General features: G+C 48.3%; 1 protein-coding gene across 1 annotated transcript in view; it reads left to right on the forward strand.

Moving 5' to 3' along the window:
* The first annotated feature begins 13,579 nt into the window (after positions 1-13,579).
* Positions 13,580-21,924, forward strand: part of SLC7A1 (solute carrier family 7 member 1) — a 68,137-nt gene continuing 59,792 nt past the window's right edge. The window contains exon 1 of the mRNA XM_040979837.1: positions 13,580-13,772. The gene's annotated coding sequence lies outside the window, so the exon portion shown is untranslated. The remainder of the gene's footprint in view (positions 13,773-21,924) is intronic.

Genomic DNA, 21,924 nt, shown 5'->3' on the forward strand with positions numbered 1-21,924 from the left:
CCCCAAGTTTTATTTTATTTGTTTGAAAGGCAGAGTGAGTGAGAAAGAGATCTTTCATCTGTTGGTTTTCCCCTTAAAAATGTGCAGCAGTTGGAACTGGGCCAGGTCAGAGTCCTTAGGGGATGCTGATGTCTATACACGGAGGAGTAATGTGCTATACCACATAAGCAATTAGAAAAGTAAAAGGAACAATAAAGATAAAAATGAAAAGCTTGTACTGAAATAGACATAAAGTTAACAAGCTTAGGATCACCTAGGGGAAAATCCTAAGTAATATAAAAATGGAAAACAATTTCTGTTTTTGTGACGTTTGGTATGCTGAATTACTTTAAAACGTGTTCATTTCTACTTTTTTTTTCCCCCATCAAATGTTGTCTGCTTATACATGAAGTGTATCGAATTACCTGGACATGAAGGTTTTTCTGAATTTTCTGCAGATCTAAATTTTAGTCTGTTAGAGCTTCTGCGTTGCCTCGGGAACATTCTTCAGCATTTCTTACAGCAGCAGTCTGCTAGCAACAATTTCTATTAGCTTTTATTTTGCAGAAGTCTTTATTCCACCCGTAGGATATTTTCACTGGGTACTAAATTCCAGGTAGATCGTTGGGATTTGATTTTGTAAAAAAAAAGCATCCCATTCTGTTTTGCTCTCCATTGCTTTCTGTAAGAATGCAAAAATTGTTCTTAATTTTTGCCCAATTCTGATATCTTCTTCTCCCTCTGCTGTTTTAAAAACTTTTTCCTTGGACTTTCTGTGGTTCAATGGTGGTGTATGTTCTTTCCTATTTATCCTGCTTCTGAGTTGGATCCGTAAGCAGATATTTTTTAGGAAACTGGGAAAATTTTCATCATTATGTCTTCAGTAACTTTAAGCTGAGGGTGTGTGTTGACAGAAACAAATTTATCTGCGATTAGCACAGTGATTTGAAGGGCCTGGGCCTCAAAGTGGCCCTCCATCTGCACCCCAGCTCTTTCCAGCAGTGAGGCCCCTTGGGCAATTCACTGACTTACTCAGAACTTCAGTTGGCTTGCTACAGCAGTGGAAATTACAGTCCTCACAAATCCAGTGGAATGGGGCTCGTAAAGGAATTGGAGGATACAAATTGATAGTGGGATTTATTTAATGCATTTCTCTGGGAAGTTTCAGGTAAAATACTCATAAAATCAATTATGCTCTATTAACATCCTAAAATACTGGTACCTGGAATTAGCTGGCACAGAGCAGGCCAGGGAAAGATGCCTACATTCCTGGAGGAGTTTGGAGAAGGTAAATGTGCCTTAAGGCTGGGAAAATTGGCAAAGACATGGGACACAGATATTCTGGCCTGTGTTGATCAGCAGTCTGGTTTTCTTGACCTGTGGGCAACAGAAGTGTTTTGTTAATCTTATTCTCAATGAGAGGATATGTATAAGGAGCCCTCTCTCCACTGTTACAAGCTCTACTGCAGTGAAACCACAAGGTAGTTCAGATGTTCTGGCAGAACACTGGCCTTATGATTATCACAACCTGAAAGTTTTTGGATTGACTCTGAAATATGCTTTTAGACCATTATTTATTTTTGGTCTGTGCATAATGGTTAGCACCAAGATAACAGCAGTGTCATAAATGTAGGAGGCAAACAATGTTTCTAAACAGCCTGTTCCATCCTTTAACGCATGGTCAGTGTGGCTCATGGTGAGGGAATGTGTGTCTGTTGGCAGAGGTGTCACCTGAGTTGGCCCCTGAGTGGCTGGGGTGAGTCGACAGACGCCAGTTCAGAGATGAGTGAGCGGGATGGGTGGCCGAGGTCTGCAAGGAAGAGAGATGGTATGAATTAGGGGGCAGTGAGGACACAGGTCAGAGAGTAGGGCAAGATGATGCTTGGCAGGTGAGAAAAATGGGAAGCCGGCCACAACAGGAGTCTGCGTGTTTGTCCTAGGTGATTGAGTCCAGGAAGGTGTTGAAATACTGCCCACGGGCGACTGAGCACAGTCTCGTCATCCTGCGGAGACTGTACACACCTCCAACTGTGCCCTTGGGGGTTAGAAACACAGTGTTTATAAACTTACTTCTGTCCCCCAGGAGCCAACAGCCCCTTCAATTTTGTGTTCCAGGCCTGGCGTGGTAGCCTAGCAGCTAAAGTCCTCATCTTCAACACGCCGAGATCCCATATAGGCGCCGGTTCGTATCCTAATCACCCTACTTTTCATCCAGCTCCCTGTTTGTGGCCTGGGAAAACAGTTGAGGATGGCCCAAAGCCTCGGGACCCTGCACCCAACATCGGAAACCGAGAAGAAGCTCCAGGCTCCTGGCTTAGGATCAGCTTAGTTCCAAACATCGTGGTCACTTGGGGAGTGAATCAACATAGAACAGAAGATCTTCCTCTCTGTCTCTCCTCCTCTCTGTATATCTGACTTTCCAATAAAATAATAATAATAATAAATCTTAAAAGGAAAAAAACAAATACTGCCCACAGGATCTGCTAACATCTACCTACATGTAGTGCTCCTTGTGGTTGGCAAAGTGTGTGTCTCACCAAGGGAAGACAGTTTTGGTACAGAGGGTCCTATCTCTACAAACACACCATGGTCTTTCTCTTTCTAGTTTTAAAATTCTACCCAAAGTCAATCCGGAAGGCAACAGTCGCACTGACATATACGTATTAGTGCTTCGTCTATACACCTCCATGAAAACTCAAGCCTGGGGTCAGTGTGGTGGCTTAGCAAGCTAATCCTCTTCCTGCAATGCCAGTGTTCCATACGACTGCTGGTACAAGTCCCGGCTGCCCCACTTCCAGTCCAGCTCTCTGCTTGTGGCCTGAGAAAGCAGCAAAGGATGGCTGAAGTCCTTGGGCCCCTGCACCGGTGGCTCCCAGCTTTGGACAGACCCAGCTCTGGTCATTGTGACCATTTGGGAAATGATGGAAGATTCTCGCTCCCTGTAAGTCTGACTTTCAAGTTTAAAAAAATCTTCAAAATATATACATGTTATAAAGCCTCAAGGCTGACTTCCAGGGGAACGCAGGTGGACAAATCAAAGCATCCTCTGCCCCAGACCGAAAACAAGCTTACTAAGAATAACAATGTGTCTATTTGGTTCTTATAACAGCCACTGAAAATTCTAGTGGATTTAACCTGGTGGATGACCGGAGGCAAGTTCATGAGCTGTTCAGGATAACAAACACAAGGTGGAAACTTGAAGAGCAGGTGCAGCCAAGAATAAAATAATCCAGACGTCCCCACCGTGATCCCAACTTCATGCTATGCTGTCATCTGTCCTGATCTGCCGAGACCATCTGCAGAGTGCAAGCTGCCCACCTGAGGTGTGCTGGCACAGAGACCAATCCAAAGAGGGAAATGTCCAACTTAGCCTGGTTCAAGCCCAGTGTTGAAGGGAAGGGAATTTCTGCAGATGGCTGAGAAGCTTGTAGCAAACCCTCAGCATGATTTTTCCAGGACTCCTTGGGGGAGTAAGACAGAAGAAGGGAAGGACGCAAGGTAGCTTTGGTGTATGTGTTGTGTGGTTGTATGGCATAATTTGCTAAAGTGGACATGAGGCTCATTTTACTCGCCTAAGTGTGAGATAAATGTGATTGAAGAGATCTCCAGGCTGGATGCATGGGGTCAGGGGTAGGACCTCCATCTTCCTCCTCTCACTGGGAATGCGTTGGGAGACCTGTTAGAAAGTAGAGATGTTGGATATATGGTGGAGAGCTGGTAGTGAAGTGTCTGCTCGCATTCCTTTCTGCTGCCAGAACTGCCAGTTCACCTCCTCCCCCCACTGCCCTCCTCATTCTCCAAAGAGGTAGCTTTGGAGCCAGGCTCTCCAATCGGAGAATACCATTCTCTGGAATCAGCAAAGGATGTGCAAGCTGGGGCCTGGCAATGGCCTTTCACAGGGTTCAAATTGGTAGGATTGAAATGGTTTCTGGAAGGGGCCCTTTCTTGTGTCTCAAACTGCAGGTATATGTTCCTGCCATCAGTGGAAAGATTTGACAGATGATAAAATCATCATAACTGTGGGAGGAAAAGAATGAGATCGACGTTAAGAACCTGACTCCAGCTGTGGGGGTGAAGGGAAAGCTTTCACTTTGCCAATAAGCAGGTTCATAAGAGAAACGGCATGCACATCTATTTATGGGCATGGGAAGATCATAGAAAGGATGACCCAATGAGCTAATGAGGGTCAGGTGTCCATACATCCTTCTTCATCAGGGGTGGGGAATGTAAGTTAAGTAGCAATGAGGGGGAGTAAATGAGTTTTAGGGAAGAATGAAAGAGCACAAAACACAGGTGAATAGTTGGTAAATTTGTTTAGAAGGTGAAGGGATCCAGAAGACGGAAAATAGCTTGTGGCAAAATTTGTGCAGGTACAGCAACATTTTTCAGTTTTCCTTCCTGGGACATGAGTGCAGTTAAAAGAACTTCAGGGAAGGGACCCAAGGAAGTTGTTTGTTCCTTTGTCAGATTTTTAAAAAGACTGTGGGCTGCTATGACCATGGAAACACTAAACTCAGAGAACAAAGTGAAGGATAAATGATTCCATCCCTAGTTTTATGCTTGGTGTCTCCAATTGTTGTAGGGAAATTGCTCATACATGCACCAAATTGATCTTCGAAAATTCTCAGGAAGTTGGTGACTTGATGACATGGTAACCAGTAAGTTCCCGATTCCTGGAAGCATTGCCCCTCGTGTACTCTTATCTGTCTTCCCTGGAAGGCAGCTTTGTGTTGTGGGCTTGGGCATCCTGATTTCCAAAAGCCTGCAATAATCTCATGGCATGTTTTTCTAGGAAGTAAGGTGTATGATGGAAAATAAAATGCAAAGTCATCCTTTGGGAGAAAGAATTTCTGATCCATGCGTAGTTGGGAGGAGCTGAGAGGAGATCCTGGCACTCCAGCCTCCTGTCGTGGCTTTGTTGGGAGAGGCTGGGAGGAGGTCCTGGTGCTCCAGGCTCCTGTTGTGGCTTCATATAGAACCTAGAATTCTCTCCAGAATCTGCCCAGATTGTGCATCATGTATCCATGTGACAGATGCTGAGTGCATACTCTGGCTCTCTGCTTGGCACACAACAACAGACAAGGCAGAATCCTTGCCTTTATAGAATTCCCAGCACAACTGGGAAAAAATAGTTAATAGTGATGAAATGTGATGTTTGTTATGAAGGGGGAAATATGATGTATTAATCAGGACTTTGGGTAATCCATGAGAGAATTCAAATTCCACAGGCTTTGGAAAATGAAGTTGCTTTACTGACAGCATTGTATCCAGGGGTACAGGGGTCTTCAAGTTGGGCTGAATCCAGGACACCAACAGTCCCCACTGTATAACAACATTGATTCACTGGTGCCTAGCAGTGCACCCTCACTCCTTGATGTTTCTGCTTTCTCCTCTATGGCTGCACTCCTGGGTAGGTTTTCTTGCTGGCAAAAATAGTTCCTGGTGACTTCAGAAATAGATTAGCTGAGTACCCAAAGTCTCAGGACAAGGGACATCTTATTTTCCTGTCTCCACAGCGTTTTGTTTTTTTTTTTCCAAGTGCCGGCAACTGATTCATTTTGGTCAAGGCCCACTTCTGTATTGGTGAGTAATTTTTCCTGGAAACCTGGGTTGTTTTTTTTTCTTTATGACTGGTGTGACTTATGAGTGAAACCTGAGGCAGTCTTTCAAATCTACAAGGTGAATTTTGGGGCAGATCCCAAATATCATATGCTCACCTCCTGCCTTGTGCAAAGCAAACACCCTGCTTTGCAGTAGCAAGATGTTTCCTGGAGAGAGCTGTCAGGGGGTAGATAAGTCACAGCCCTCATAACAGTCGTGAACATCGTTATCTTTTTTTTTTTTAATGAAGGAAGAGAGAGAGAAAGAAAATTCCCATCTGCTGTTTCATACCCTACACGCCTTGCACTAGCCAGGTCTGGGGTCAGGCCAAAACTGGGATCCAAGAATTCAATTCTACTTCTTGTGGGTTTTAGGGTTCTAACCACTAAAGCATTGTCTGCTGCTTTCTAAAGGTCCATAGTGATGACATTCTCTCTCTCTCTGTCTTAATAACTCAGAAAATGATGGTTCCCCAGGGTGAAGGAAGCATGGCAGACAGGCTCAGACTAGTGGTACACCATTCTGGAACATGAAAGGAAAGGTTCGCATCAGTCAAATGAAATCTTATAGAAATGAGCTCACTGCCTCTACCAGCTGGTGCACCTCCCATGGACTGTGCTGAACTCTGAAGGGAGCCCACCCTTGGCTGAGTGGGACTGGGGTGCCTCAGCAGAAACAACCGTGGAAGAGAGTCAGAAACCTGGATGCAGGCCCCATGACCCTTCCTTCAGTTTCCTTTTTTCAGGCAAAATCAGGAGAGGAAGGAACAAAAGGAGGACAGAGGAAAGTAGAGAGAGAGTAATAGGAGCCAGTGATTTTGACCCCTTTCTTTGACACATTACCTCATCTCGTCCTCTCAATCATCCATCAGGCGTGATATTATTCTCCTTTTAGCAGGCTTTTAGAGGTTAAATAGCTTGGCCAAGGTCACACAGTTGATTCATAAGTGAGTTCAGATTCACACCCATGCTGGTCAGATGCCAACAGCCATGTTTTTTTTCCACTTGGTGGCTCTGCCCTCAGTGGGAAGTAACAGCCTTGGGAAGCTGATAGCATTGTGTTCCTATCAGCACAGAGCCAAGGGGATTGCTTGTGTTGGCAGTGAATTACTCATTACTCGACCTGGAATGATACAGAGGAGGCAGAGGTGGAGGATCTCCAAGCTTTTCCTTTCTTCCATGTTGGGCAAGTGAGCCAATAAAGTGGAGTCACAACAGTGGGAAACACCATAGAAGCAGCACATGAATAAATAAGCAAATGAAGGATCGGTGAAAGAGCCCCTGCTTCAGTGAAAGGGCTTAGGTTCTGCCTCCAACTGGGTCTTTCACCAGGAGTCAGGGTCAGTTCCTGTATCTTCCAGCCCTAATGTTCAGTTCTCTTCTTCAATATGATTTCCACCATATTCAGGGACTTCTGCAACAGACCAATCCAAACTGGGAGTGCTTAACCATCAGAGCTTTGTTGCCTCTTATTTCAGGAGGCTAAAAGCCCCAGGTCAAGGTGTTGGCAGTGGTGGCTTATCTTTGAGGACTCCCTTCCTGTTTTGCATGACTGCCTTCTTGAATTCAGTGCGCATGCCTCATGAATTCAGTGTGCATGCATGTGTAATGTTTGATTATGGATTATAATCTGTGTAGGGAGACAAAGGTTATTGGACAGTACTGCACATGCACCGAGCTGGGAATGAACTCATTTCTGGCTCAGTAAACTGCAACAACATGGCATCCTACAGTTTTTACCCAAGATAGGCCTGGGTAACCCTCAGACCTGAAGGCCAACAGATCAAGAATTCTAATAGTGGCACATTAGGCGCCAATTTGTACAGTGTGGAAAATCTTAAAGACTGCAGGGGAAAACAGAGAGCTACATATGCACTGAGCTGTGCATGAACTTACTAAGCTCAGCATATTGCACTGGTCCCACAAGGAAAATAATTCCGACTTTGGCAAAATAGGTCTGTGTGACCCTCAGACCTAAGAGCCAACAGGTTCTGGCAAGACCATCACCACCAACAACAACCTAGCTATATAGGACTAATGGTGTCTCCTTAATTCTGGGATCTGCTCGAACTGGAAGTGGGAGACAGGTTGTACAGACAACGGTGCAGCATCAGCACAATATCACAGGAGGTAGAGAGTAGTGAGCCAAGAGCTAAGGCTGGTGGAACCATCCGGAGCTAAGACACCATGGTGGAAGTCTAACATAAGAACCCAGAGCTGGAACTCAATGGAGGGAGTGACACAACACTGCAAACCACAATAAGTAAAAATGAACTGTAGACCTGTGGGTTATCAGCTTAGAAATCTACCCCCAAGGAGAAGACTCTGCTAACCAGAAGTACAATGATCAAGAGCAAAAGAAGAAACAAAATACAGTGAATATCACTGAAGACTATTTGCTGTAATATTGAATATTACTGCAAAGGAGCAAAAGCCTTTGCCAACCTCAGAGCTAACTGAGGAATACTTTGAGAAAATGGGGGATTCAGAATTCAAAACACTTGTTATAAAACTTCTTACCAACAACAAGAAACACATAAAGCAGGCATTCAAGAAATTTAAGGAACCAATATTTCCTGTCATGCAGGAAATGAATCAAATGAAATCTGACATATCAGAAATGAAGAATACAGTGGAGCAAATTAAAAGTACAATGCAGTCTCCAAGTTAGAATAAAGGAAGCAGGAAAAAGAATCTCAGAATTGGAAAATATTTCTTATCACAATGGGGAAACAATCAAAAAGCTGGAAGCAAAGTTGGGTCAAGCTAAAAAAAAGTATTCAAGAATTGAAAGACACTATTAAAAGGCCAAATATGAGAGCTAAAGAGTCGCAGAAGGTGCAGAAAGAGAAACTAGTTTACAAATGTATTTAATGAAATAATAAGGGAAAATATTCCTAATCTGTAGAAAGATTTGGAAAACAACATGCAGGAGGGGCACAGAACTCCTAAAAGACTTGACCAAAAGCGATCTTCACCACAACACATGATAATCAAGCTCTCTTCAATCGAACATAAGGAAAAGATCCTTAAACGTGCACGTGAAAAAAATCAATTGCCGTATAAAGGAATGCCAATTAAACTCACAGGAGACCTCTCATAGAAAACTCTGCAGTCCAGAAGAGAATGGAGTGACATATTCCAGATTCTAAAAACAAAAAATTGTCAGCCCAGGATAATGTACCCAGCAAAGTTTTCCTTTGTCTTTGAAAATGAAATAAAATTTTTCCACAGTAAAGAAAAGTTAAAAGAATATGCCTCTTCCAAACCTGCCCTACAAAGGATACTTAAAGATGTTCTCTTGACAGAGAAGAGGAATAGTGCCCACCAAACCAAAGGCAAATGTGGAGAACATCCCAGTAAAATAACAGAACACTAAATCAATTAACAACCAGTTGCTAAAGTGACAGGACCAATTATCACCCATTCATATTAACTTTGAATGTAAATGGATTAAACTAATTAATCAAAGGTCATAGATTAGTAGACTGGATTTAGAAAAAAATAAAACCCATCTATTTGTTGCCTACAGGAAACATCTCACCAACAAAGATAAGCAGAAACTGTATCTCTTGGATTTTGATTTTTTTAGTTTCAGTTCTTCAAACCTTTCATTCTCATTAAAATTTTCACTGATTCATAGATCATACAATAGCATCATTTTTTTTCAAGAAGGTTCTTGATTTTCATTTTCATTTCTTCAATGGCACATTAGTAGTTCAGTAACATGTCATTTAACTTCATGGCATTTTTTATTTGCTTTCTTCCTGTTGCTGATTTTGTTTTGTAGCTTTTCATTCAAGGGGGATGTACAGTAACTGTAATGGAGACTGTCATATCCAGATGTGAGGACACAATATAGTATGCATCTCTACTTCCACATCAAAGATGGACTTCCAATGAAACTGTTAACTATATCTTGATAATTGGATGTTGGACTCTGCCGTTGTCCATGCCCGCAATGATGGACATAAGAGCGTTAATGAAGAACTATACTATAGTAATCATATAGGGGAACTCAGTCGGGCGGGGAGGGGATTTGGGGAGGATGCAAGGGAAATCCCAGGGGCCTATGGAACTGTATCATAAAATGATAATAATAAAAAAAGAAGGGCCCGGCGCGATGGCGCAGTGGTTAAGGTCCTCGCCTTGCACGCCCCGGATCCCATATGGGCGCCGGTTCTATCCCGGCAGCCCCACTTCCCATCCAGCTCCCTGCCTGTGGCCTGGGAAGGCAGCGGAGGACGGCCCAAAGCTTTGGGACCCTGCACCCGTGTGGGAGACCCGGAAGAGGCTCCTGGCTTCAGATCGGCATAGCATCAGCTATTGCACTCACTTGGGGAGTGAATCCTCAGACGGAAGATCTTCCTCTCTGTATATCTGCCTTTCCAATAAAAATAAAATAAATCTTAATAATAATAATAATAATAATAATAATAAAAGAAGTAAAATAAAAACACTTTAAAAATAATCAAAATTTCCTCCACAGACAACATTTGGATAAGTTTCCATGACTCTCTGTAACTCTGCCTTTTAAATGCATACATAAATGAATATTTAAAAAATAAGAAGAAACCTGCACCTTGGAGAAAAATGAAATTGTATGCCAAAGTACACGTGACTTAGAAGTTGTAAAGAGGGGGCTGGCATCATGATGTAGGTTAAGCATCTACCAGCAGCGTTAGCATCCATATGGGTGCTGGTTTGAGTCCCAGCTGCTCTACTTCTGATCCAGTTCTCTGCTAATGTATCTGGGAAAAGAGCAGAAGACAGCCCAAGTCCTTGGGCTCCTGCTCCTGTGTGGGAGACTCGGAAAAAGTTTCAGGCTCTTGGCTTTGGATCCACCCGGCTCCAGCCATTGTGGCTATTTGGGGAGTAAATCAGAGGATAGATCTCTCTGTTTGTCACTCCTTCTCTCTGTAAATCTACTTTTCAAATCAAAGTAAATAAATCTTAAGAAATAAAGTAGTTGCAAAGCCAAGTTTTGAACCCATGTGTTCTGACTCGAGGCCACATGCTCAACCTTCCCAGCATGGGTTCTGCCCAGCTGCATCCTCTGTATTGAGCATTCTGTGGATCTGGACAAGTGCGTGGCATACCTACCCTGACAGTATCAGACACAACAACCACACTGCCCTCAAAATCTCTTGTGCTCCGCTCTTCATCTTCACTAAAAAATGTGTTTATTTGGAAGGCAGAGTTGCCGAAAGAGGGGTGTTTTTTTTTTTTTTTCCCAAGTGGCTCCTTGGTTAGGGTCAGGTTGGGCTTTCTCTGGATCTCTAGTGTGAATCTTGTCCTGCCCAAATTTTTCCTTTGCATCCCTCTTTTCCTTCTTTCTCTTTCTTCTAAAGCAATGCTGCTTCACTCTCCAACATGTCAGGCTGGGTGAAGCCAAAGCTTGGAGTCGGGAACTCCATCCAGGTTTCCCACAGAAGTGGCAGCGACCCACAGACTTGTGCCATCCTCCAGTGCCTTCCCAGGTGCATTAGCAGAACGTTGGAGCAGCTGGTACCCATAACGGATGCCAGCAGGTCAGGCGTCAACTCAGTCACCCAGCCGGTTATTTGAAAGTTAGTTTCCTTCTCAGGGAGGAACTGGAAGCCAAGCCAATGGAAAAACAGCCAGTTGGTTAACCTCAGCTTCCCCCAGGTTTGTCTTGTTTGTGTGAGGATTAAGGCAAAGGAAATTCATTATCTGAGCTGATGGAAACCGTAGGGAGCCTGGCTGATTCGGACTCTGGGTTCTCAGATGTTATAAACAGCTCCATTGCCCCTTGGTGGTGGTGCTGGCACTCTGACAGGGGGAATCCACTTTGACCCTGGTCTTTGGGACCTCATGCAGGTGCTTATTCCAATACAATTTTTAAAAAGGATTTATTTATCTTTACTGCAAAATCAGATATACATGCAGAGGAAGAGAGACAGAGAGGAAGATCTTTCATCTGATGATTCACTCCCCAAGTGACCGCAATGGTCAGAGCTGAGCCCATCCAAAGCCAGGAGCCAGGAACTTCCTCTAGGTCTCTTGCCATGCGGGTGCAGGGTCCCAAGGCTTTGGGCTGCCCTTAACTGCTTTCCCAGGCCACAAGCAGGGAGCTGGATGAGCAGCAGGGCTGCTGGGATTAGAACCGGTGCCCATATGGGATCCCTGCATGTTCAAGGTGAGGACTTTAGCTGCTAGGCCACCACGCCGGGCCCCCAACACAATTTTTATAGAGGTCAATCTAAGGAGTTTGCCCCCCCCCCACCATTTTACATTCTTAAATACAAGGATACTAATATCACAACATGAGGGGTGTGTGACAAGGATGATAAAGTTGGGAGAAGGGGTTAATGTCCAGTATGTGGCATACTTCAGTGAAGCAGTATTTATGTCTGTGTACCTAGCCATGAGACAGTTTTATATTCTCTCTCTCTCTCCCGCCAATAAGAGAAAACGTGGTATTTGTCTTTCTAGGAAATATGAGGTTTACAAAGGCTGGTGGAGAGGTCAAGGAGTTTGTGGAAGCTCACACAGCAAAGGACACAGCTGAGTTTGCCCCTGAATCCCCACTTGGCTCTGAAGGCCAGCAGGTGGACACGGACACCGGCAAGGTGTTCCCACGCAAAGGAGTTCAGGCGGGATTTCAGGGAACTCCTGCTGGGATCTGAGGACATCACTTTACCTGTGTGCAACCAAAACTGAAATTCATGATTTAACACAAGACGGTAAAATTTTGCGTTCCAAATAAAAACAAACAAACAAACAAAAGAAACCACAAAGTCTGAGGGTGGCTTACCCTGGCGCCAAAACCTGGCCAAAGCCGTCCATTTATATGTGTAAACACATTTTTGAGACAGTTTTCCATGGGGTTTGGTACTTCATGAATTGCTGAAGGAATTTCAAAACAGTAAACTGCACAGAGGTGCACCATGAGCCCAGTTACTGAACGAGGGCTTCCGCAGAGTAGCGGTACTGGAAGGATTAAAACCTGCCCAGGCCTGGCACAGTGGCCTAGTGGCTAAAGTCCTTGCTTTGAATGTACCAGCACCCCCTTTTGGTCGCTGGTTCTAATCCCGGCAGGTCCACTTCCCATCCAGCTCCCTGCTTGTGGCCTGGGAAAACAGTCCTTGGGACCCTGCACCTGTGTGGGAGATCTGAAAAAGGTTCCTGGCTCCCAGCTTCAGATTAGTTCAGCTCTGGCCGTGGCGGCCACTTTGGGGAGTGAATCATCGGATGGAAGATCTTCCTCTCTGTATATCTGAGTTTGCAACAAAAATAAATAAATCTTAAAAAAAAAAAAAAACCCTGCCCTGTTTTTTTTAGATGCAGCGTGGAGGTGGGGATTTATACCCGATTTAATATCTCATGTCACAGATGACTGGACCTTTGTAGATTGTGTTTCTTGGTTTCTGGAGCAGAGAGAAGCTAAAGTAGGAGACTTCAGCCCACCAGCCAGGCCCGCAGGTGCAGCTGCCCAAGGCCAACAAGTAGGTTCAGGCTTTCGCCGACAGCCAGCCAGGATAACATTCTAGCACGGGCAACCGACACGAGGATTGATAGTAACCTTTTAAAACCTTCAAAGTGCATCCCAGATTTTTCATCTTAAAGATGGAAAACTAGGGGTGTCTGTGGACTGGCGCTGCCGGAGCCAGGACTGGGCGCGGCCGGCTCTGCCGCACTCCCCCTGGCGAGCGGAGCGCGCTCCGGGCCAGCCCCGCAGCAGAAGATGCTATCGAGCCGCACGCTCCGATTGGCGGAGACGTGGCCACTGGCGGGCAGGGCAGCTGCAAAGGCATCAGGAGGCGGCGCCCCCGATCGCCGGCCCGCCAGTCGAGGGAATCCCGGGTCCCCGAGCAGCGCGCGCCAAGACGCAGCGTCCCGCCCACCACGGGCGCGTCCGCCTCAGCCGCGCTGCCATTGGCGACGCCTGGCGCGACGGGTGGGCGGCGCGAGGGGCGGGCACGACGAGCGTGGCTGATGAAACCCGCGGATCCGCCCGCCCTCAGGAACCCCATTCACTCGGCACACGCAGGTGTGAGCGCCTAGTCAACAGTCGGGCGAGCGCGGCACGCGGTTGGCTGACACGCGCTCACAGCACCTTCACGCTGCTCCCGCGCCTCTGAGCACCGCCTCTCCAGGCCCAGGGTCTCTACCCCGGTCCGTGCGTGGGTCCGTCAGTCCGCTCTCCTGCTCGCATCCCACCACCTTTCGGTGAGTGCCCGTGCCCATGCCCGCCAGCACCGGGGCAGCTCCCCGCAACCAGGGTCACCTTGGAGGGAGGCCACGGGGAGGCGACGCAGGAGTGGCGAGGACCCCACGCCAGGGGTCTGCCAGCATCCTCCAGGGGAGGGCCAGGGCAGGGCGGGCCTGGAAGGGGGCGGGTGTCGGCGCCGGGCCGGTGCCCATGCTGCTCTCGCTTCCACGGAGTCCATTTTGGCTCCCTGGCGGCACGGCGTGGTGCATGATGCAACACCGACCGAGTCGGACGTGGGCGCCCCGGAGTCCCAGGCGATGCCCACCCCGGGCGCTGCTCTTAGGACCTCGAGCGCCAGGTGGTCCGAGTGGGCAAGCCCTGGTGGCGAGCGTCGGGGGCTGGCTCGAGAGGCATCCGGAGCCCGCTGGCAGCGAGGGAGACCTTCCCTTACATGGCGCGACGCAGAGCACCCCGCCCCGCCACGAGGTCCGGGGGAAGTGTCATCAGCCGTGGTGCGGATCCCGCCTGGCCTCCGGAAGGGTGGTCTCACAGCAGCTTACCTGTCTAGCCTAGGGGTAGGGTGCACTGGGACAGCTTTGGCCACCCCTAGTGGGTGGTCGCTGCGCGCACCTGCCAGCCTCCAGCCCTGATACGGGTTCCTAAGGTTTTCTTGGTGGCAAGGGGGAAATCCCTCCCTGGGTGGGCTTCCTTGTGGACGGATGTAGCCTGAAAAGGCCAGAGTAGTCCAGTGCTCCAGATGGTTCGTAGTGGGAGGAAGTTCTTCCGGCTTAATCCTTTCTGCGTCGTGGAAAACTTCCCGGGCACGAGCAGGTCAGGCTAACCGCGCGGGACTCCGCGGTTCCTCTGGCCCCTAGCATGACGTCTGGCTCCTTCCGCTCGGCTTGCGTGGAGGAGTTGTGTTTGCTTTCTCCTAGTAGGTGAGCCAGACATGTGCCACCTGCAAACTCCCACAGCGCTGTCACATGGTGAGTTTGATTCCAGGCTTAGGAAGTCCCTGTCAGAGGAAAGGGTTGCAACTTTAATCCCGGGTGTTTACCCCCACCTCGTTCCCCACTCCTCTAACCTCCCCGCCCCCCAATATACTCTTTACAATTGGACTGGTAGAGAAATGTTGATGCCAGTCTCTGGCTGGGTGTTCTAAATTAGATTCCTTTGGGGGTATAATTTATTTGCGATTTATGTGGACAATTCTTGCCCTTTTGCGTTGCCTTCAGATAGTAGGAAACCCTGATGCATTTATTCCCCCTGGGATGCTTACTTGTTCTCAGTGGAAATTACCATGATTTTTATGTGAACACGCCCTCCTGTTGCAGAAAAAGAAAAACAAAAGGTCTTGTTGAAGTTGCAGTCGGAAGAGAAATTTAGGGGAAGGATCCAGGGTGAGGAGAAGGTTCATTGTAAAGGTAACACTCACAGGGGGCCAAGGAGCTTGGAGCAGACAAGAAGAAAATTCCCACGCTAGGGAGCCACGTGGTTGCTGTTTAAGCAGTTTTATTTTGGGTGGGGGAAAAAAAGCGTGAAAGGCAAGATTATTGACCTCCAAGAGTCTGAGTTCTAAGGCCCTTGGTTAATTGTATTGGGTGGGAGAGGCTCTCCTTTGCTGGAGTTAAGACAGTGTTCACAGATTCCTGTGTGCAGTTTCCCTTCACTCAATCTGGTAGAAGTAGTTGATGAAGTTGGGGGTCGCAGCATCCTGTCCAGTCCAGTGAGTCTGTTCTCATGATTTCCTGTATATTTGGAGACCCTGTTTCTTCAGCTTATCGGAGGGATTTGAAATAGGAGTCAATGCATTATTTCTAGGAGGAAAAGGGGTTGTGTTTTTTTTTTTGGAAGTTTTGGTTTTGATGGATGCATGCTCGTGCTTCCTTTGTTGGGTCCTGGGGTGATGTTTGAGTGCAGGTGCCCTGTAATGGAACCAGCCAGGGTTATCGAGCATGGCCGTTGCCTTACTTGTCATTTCTTTCAGTTGAGAGCATTTAGTATCTGGGTGAGAGATTTATTTCCTCTGACCCGGGAGATGCATGGGTGTCTGTTAGGTACCTCGCCTCGTCTTCTGCATAGATAGGAAGGCTGCGCTCACAAGGTTGGCCTGTGGCTCCAGGTGAGGGTTGAGAGAGGTGAATTAGGACTCTAATACTGCCCAGCTGGAGTTACACCTTTGAGATGAGAAGGCTCAGCATGCTGGGTTAAGAAGGATTCGTTGTTTCTTTTTAAAGATTTATTTGTTTGAAAGACAGAGGGGTAGAGAGAAAGAGATCTCCTCTCGAATGCACTGGCTTACTCCCTATCTAGTTGTGATAGTTGGAGCTAGGCCAGACTGAAGCCAGGAGCCAGAAACTCCCTGTGGGCTTCCTGGGAGAGTGTTTTGGGCCATTGTGTGCTGCCTCCCAGGTTCATGAGCAGGAAGCTAAGCTGGATTGGGAACATGGAGTGTCTGCAGTCAGGTGAGCTGTGAGGATCCCAGGAGTGGCCTAACCCACTGTGCTACACTGGCTTGTTGAAAGTCACCACAGATCTGTCAGATCCTCCCATTGGAGTTGGACAAGACAGGGTTGGATGAGATGTGAGGCTGCACTGAACTTGGCCTCGGATGCCCTAGGTGTTGTGGACACCTGCCTTCTGGTGGACTTCCTGGGCCTCAGGCAGTGACTCTGTTGGCCCCAGGTTTTACAGGAACTTCTTCCGGGTCTCCCACGCAGGTGCAGGGTCCCAAGGCTTTGGGCAATCCTCTACTGCTCTCCCAGGCCACAGGCAGGGAGCTGGAGAGGAGGAGGAGCAGCCAATGAACTGGTGCTCAGATGGGATCCCAGCACATACAAGGCAAGGACTTTAGCCACTAGGCTACCATGCCGGGCCTGGCCTGGTAGCTTCTTTGTGTCTCCATCATCTCCCTGCCTATACTCCCAAACAGCTGCGAAAACAACGAACTCTGCAGTTGTTTCAAAGTCAGGCATAATTTACCAAAGGAAGCTTATGGCATTTGCCACCTGGAACCTGCTCGAAGGACAAGCAGGCAGATTGGGCGCACTGCTGACAACAAGGCTCTCATTCAAGAATGGCATTGGCCGGTGGTGAGATAGGTTTATCTCTTCCTTTGTTATGGTCACGTGAGAGCCTGCAGGGGGCACATTTGCTGAATGCAGTGTGAGAAGGGGATTTCAAAAAGTTCATGGAAAATGCAGTGCAAAGTTTAGTTGAGAACCTTACTGAAAATCACACATACAAAAGGAATTTTCCATAAGTTCATGAGAACCAGGCTTGGGTTTCATACTTCACTTGCACTTGTGTTTTCCCTTGAGCGCTCTGCCATCTGCTTGTGTAAGCAGGAGTTGGAGGTCTGTGAGCACGGGAGGAGGCCACCACGTTTTACAGCAGAGGTACACCCTGTGTTCTGTCCTGTAATGAAAGGTGAAGCTTTGGGGAGTCAGGGGAAGGCTCCCCTTTTTGTTTGTGGCAGGGGTTGGGGGGGTGGGTCCTGGTTCTGTCCCTCTCAGTCCATGTGCAAGCCTGTGGAAAGGAAGTGGGGTCGTCTGAACTTGGCCCAGGGGACCCTGTCCCTCCAGCCTCCTGCCTGTGACTCTAGGAAGTGTGGAGTTGGCAGTGCCCAAGGCAAGACCAGAAGCACCCAGCCGGAGCCGCTAGGTACTATTTCTGACACCAGTTCCCAGATGGGAGGCTGGGACCTGGGGGACCTCTGTGCAAGTAGCAGAGTGGCCCTTCCCACAGCAGGCTGTGTTGTTCTACATTGTCACCCCTTTGCTGGGTCTTCACTGCAGGGCAGAGGGGACCTTTGTTCCCCCCTTTCCATGGTCCTACTGCCAGGCCTTCTTCAGAAGTCTTCCTGTGGAGCAGCAGCGTCCCAGCTCTGCTGAGTGCCTCTGTGCACAGAGACTCCTGGCATATACAGACCACCCAGCGGTGGGGATCCTGGAAGTGGGCTCTGTTTCAGGTGGTCCACCTGCGTTTAGGGATGGCTCCAGAGGAAGAGGCCGGCTTTCAGAGTGGGCCCCGCCTAAAGGACACATGTCCTCTTGAGGACTTTCTGGAAGTCACATTTAGCTTTTCCCCCATATTGTTTGAGGGAGGGTGGAACAAGGCTTGGCCTGGGTGAGGTGGGTTATCACTGGCACTTGCTATTCACTGTGTGGGGGACACCTAGCACAGGAGCAGAGGACAGGCCTGCCCTGGGCGCATGGCATGGTAGTGAGTGGCAGAGTGGAGATTCAGAGTCCTAACTCCCAGGTGTGCAGTGATGTAGCAAGTGTCAGCTTCAGTGAGGATGTGTCTGCCATGGCAGGTGCGTGCTGGGATGGAGATGAAGGCAGCCCCACAGATCTGGAGCACCTGGTTTTTCCACCCTCTCCTCCCTACTTCTGTTACTTATTTCAAAGAGTGAGAATGCTCATTTGCAGGTTCACCCTCCAAGTGCCCTCAAGAGTGGGGACTGGGGCAGGCCGAAGTCTGGTATCAGGAACCTTGTCCAGGCCTCCTGTTTGGTGAGCAGGGACTCAAGGACCTGAGCCATGCCTGCTGCCTCCCAGGGTATATATTTTCAGGCAGCCAAATTCAGAAACACAGTCAGGATTTGAACCCAGGTCCTGCAATAGGGGATGCAGAGTATCATCTTCTGTTCTGAATGCTGTCCCCATCCCATTTCTGAGAGGTCACCTCCCCCATTCCTCAGCCTGACTTCTCCCAGAGCCCTGGGCATTGAGGGGTGTCTGTACAGAGATTTGGCCAACACCAGGGCCGGTCCTGGGAACTGGGGTGTGTGTGGGAGTGGCAGGGGCCAGGCCACTTTTCTGGGGCAGGAGTTTAACCTTCTCAGTGTCCGGTGCGACACAGAGCTTCCTGGCCAGAACCCGTGTTCTGTGGGATCCGTGTTCAAGTGGCCCCTGGCGAGGGCTGGCGAGGGCCATACGGTCTTGCCTGTGACCACCTGTGTCTCTCACAGTGGGTCTCGTGGGAACCAAGACTGTAGGAAAGGCAGCTTCCTTTTCTCCTCGCTGGCCTTCCTCAGGCCAGTCCAGCTCTGGTCCTGCCACCAGCATGCCTTTATGGGTTTCTCCTTCCACAGACACCCTCAGAATATGTGGGCAGTGCTGTCTGAGCAGGGGCTCTTCCATGCCTCGCCTCCTGGGCTGTCTCCACACAGCAGGAGCATCTGCTGTTCCAGACTGCGATGAAGGCAGGCCTCTGGGGTGCAGGGACCCCTGGAGGTACCTTGGGAAGGAGGATGGAGGATTCTTCCCTACTCTTCCTGCCCTGCTCGCCTTGTCCTCTTGTTTTTCAGCTGGGTGTGCAGCATATGGAACAGTTGTAGGCCTGCAGAGAACTCCTGGTGCTTTTGTTCTCAAACCTATCAGTTTCACTCTTACACACACACACGCACACACACGCACACACACACACACACACACACACACACACACACACACAGAGTCATACCACACAGAATACACACATATCCACACACCAGACATCGTATACCATAAGCTGTATACATCCCATATGTACCACACATCACACCTATGTACCATATACATACCACACACATCGCATATGATACACACATTATGCATACTGCACAATTATACATGTATCACACACACCACATACAATACACATGCCACGCATCACACACATACGCATGCATCACAGACACCACACACTACAGACAGCGTACACATGCTGTGCACTTACACACACCTATGGCATATACCACATGTTTTTTTGGGTTGTTGGAGACGCCAGGCCCTTTTATTCTGCACTTCTCTGCTTGTTCCCTGCAGACCCTCCAGGTGAGAGCCCAGCCAGGACATTTCATGCAAGTACCGCCTGGTTCTGTGCTCCACAGTTCCTATCCAACCTGTTGCCGTCCACACCCAGCCTTTACAGTTCGTCACATGGTTTTGGAAGCAATTAGGGTGTGGGTATTTCAGAGGAACTCTGAAGCAAAGATATTTCTAGAAGTTAGAATGTTCATTGGGGAAACATGTGGGGAAAAAGGGGAACAGAAAAAGCATAGTGAGTTCTGGCGCAGGGGCTTAGCACCTGCTGGCAGAGAACCTTGGAACCTGCAGCAAGTGGAACAAGAGTTCTTTGGCTCCAGTGACCCGGCCAGCAGACCTGCGGTCCCTTCCCCTCTCGCACCTCCAGCAGGAGCTGCTGGCAGGGGTCACACCGTGCCTGGAGCACACCGCCTTTCCTGCCCACCTGAGCAGTGGCTGACCCCTCAGAGGGGCTCCGGCCACTTGTATGCTCATGGAGGGGGTCATTCTTCAACACCTAGAACCTGTTCAGGACGTGCCAGGCTACGGGTCCTCTGTTGCCTGCTCCATGCCCCTGGCATGCGGTGATCTGGCAGAGGCTGGAGGTGGGCATGGGGCCTGAGGCAGGGCACCTCATGACTACCACACGGGGTCAGTAGACTTGGCCTCTGGAGGAGGTTCTTGGATGGTGAAGGCGGCCAAGGCTCCCTCCTGAACTCTGGGCTCCGCGCTTTGCTGCCCACCGGTGTCTGCTCCGAAGTTCCTAGGGGAAGCCTTCCGAGCTGGCCTTGGCTCTGGCTTCACTCTTTGTAGTTCCCTTCTGTCTGTCATCTGCCTCTCCACTGCCTCCAGACCTGAATGGGGCTTAGAGTGATTTTGTTGTTAAAGCTGCTATTTCACCTCCCCCCATTCCTGGTCATTTCTGCCTCAGTTTCCCTGAGCTGGAGGTCTACTGTGTGCTTGAAAGGGGCCTCTGGAAGGTCACGATCAAAAACTTCAAGTATTTTTCCGCGTGTTTATTTTTTCTCCTCCTGTCCCAGACCCTCCCCTTGAAGGAGCTGGCCTTGAGAGAGCCTTTGGGTGGGCAGCCGCCAAGACTCTCTGCACCCCGCTGGGCCCAGTAACTCCTAACCTGGCTGGACCAGGACCATGGGCAGTTCTTCAAAGGAACCCTTTGAAGTGCAGACATTTCCTTTCCTGAAAAGAGGGGAAATCAAAATGAAAACGTATTGTTCTATGCAGACAATGTCCTGCTGGATCAAAGAGGGAGTGGGGCTTATAAAGGGAGATGCACAAATTAGACCTTGGGAGTGAGCGAATACCGCTCACCTTGGAGCAGCAACCTGGGATCTGTGAAAGTGGTAAGACTGTTTTTGCTTTGTTCTCCCTCACCCCTCCTTTGCTTTCCTTAGGGTAGAACTAACGCCTTCTTAGTGAAATGTCTCTTTGTGATTTTTTTTTTAATGTCTTTCAGTAGGTTGCAGTAGTATCTCCATGTTAGAATATTATATAAGTGAAAAAATGGTGTCTCCAAAGATTTGATCTTATGAGAAAAAGCTGTCATGTTGAAAGTTTAAAAAAAAAACAACTGGGTGTACTTTTCCATGCTTAATGTTATCTTAATGAGACATTTGCACAGAAAGAAGTCACTCAGAATTGAACTTTGTGTTGTCTGCTGCTGTGTTTGTAGTGCCTGAATTAGTGCTCACCAAATATTTATAGAATGACATTTTTGTAATCGGTAAAACAGCAGCCGTTTAAAGGAGGAATGTGTTTGCACTACGTAGCAGTATTTTGGCAGGTGAATGGCACAGTAAATTATCTCAAGCTTCTGCTGTTATTCTGCCCTGGCACCTTCGTCTGGGGTTGGTTGTGTTCTTTGGCACACGATGTACCACATTTTTGTTTCTTTGGTGCAAATCATTACTGTGAGTGGGTGATGTGACTCTTCAGTTTATAAGTGCAGTCCTGTTGAAATCAGACTCTGACCTGCTACGGACGGGGTACTCTCAAGGGAGGGTCAGACTGCAGCTTCCTGTCGCTTGTGGCTGACCACCTGTCTGTCTGTCCCGTTGGTGAGAACTGTTGCCTGACTTGTTTAGAATTTCTCACCTTTGTGCATCAAGACTGTTGAGAGAAGTCTTCATTTCGAGTTCACAAAGTTTGCAAAGCTACGTAGCTTTGCTTAAAAAAAAAAAAGTCACCCCATCTCCAGGATTGTGTTCCTAAAAGGCAACTGCGGGCGTCACTCAACTGTGTACTAGGACCAGACATGCGGGATGCAGGGCCCTGCTCGTGTGTGTCCATGCCATGAGCGACGGGGTTCCGGAAGAGCCGACTTGGGGCAGCCCTGGCTTGCTCTCGGAGACGGCTGCCC

The sequence above is a fragment of the Ochotona curzoniae genome, unplaced genomic scaffold (genome assembly GCF_017591425.1).
Source record: "Ochotona curzoniae isolate NIBS_2020 unplaced genomic scaffold, NIBS_Ocur_1.0 contig_3332, whole genome shotgun sequence".
In the NCBI taxonomy this organism is placed as follows: domain Eukaryota; kingdom Metazoa; phylum Chordata; class Mammalia; order Lagomorpha; family Ochotonidae; genus Ochotona; species Ochotona curzoniae.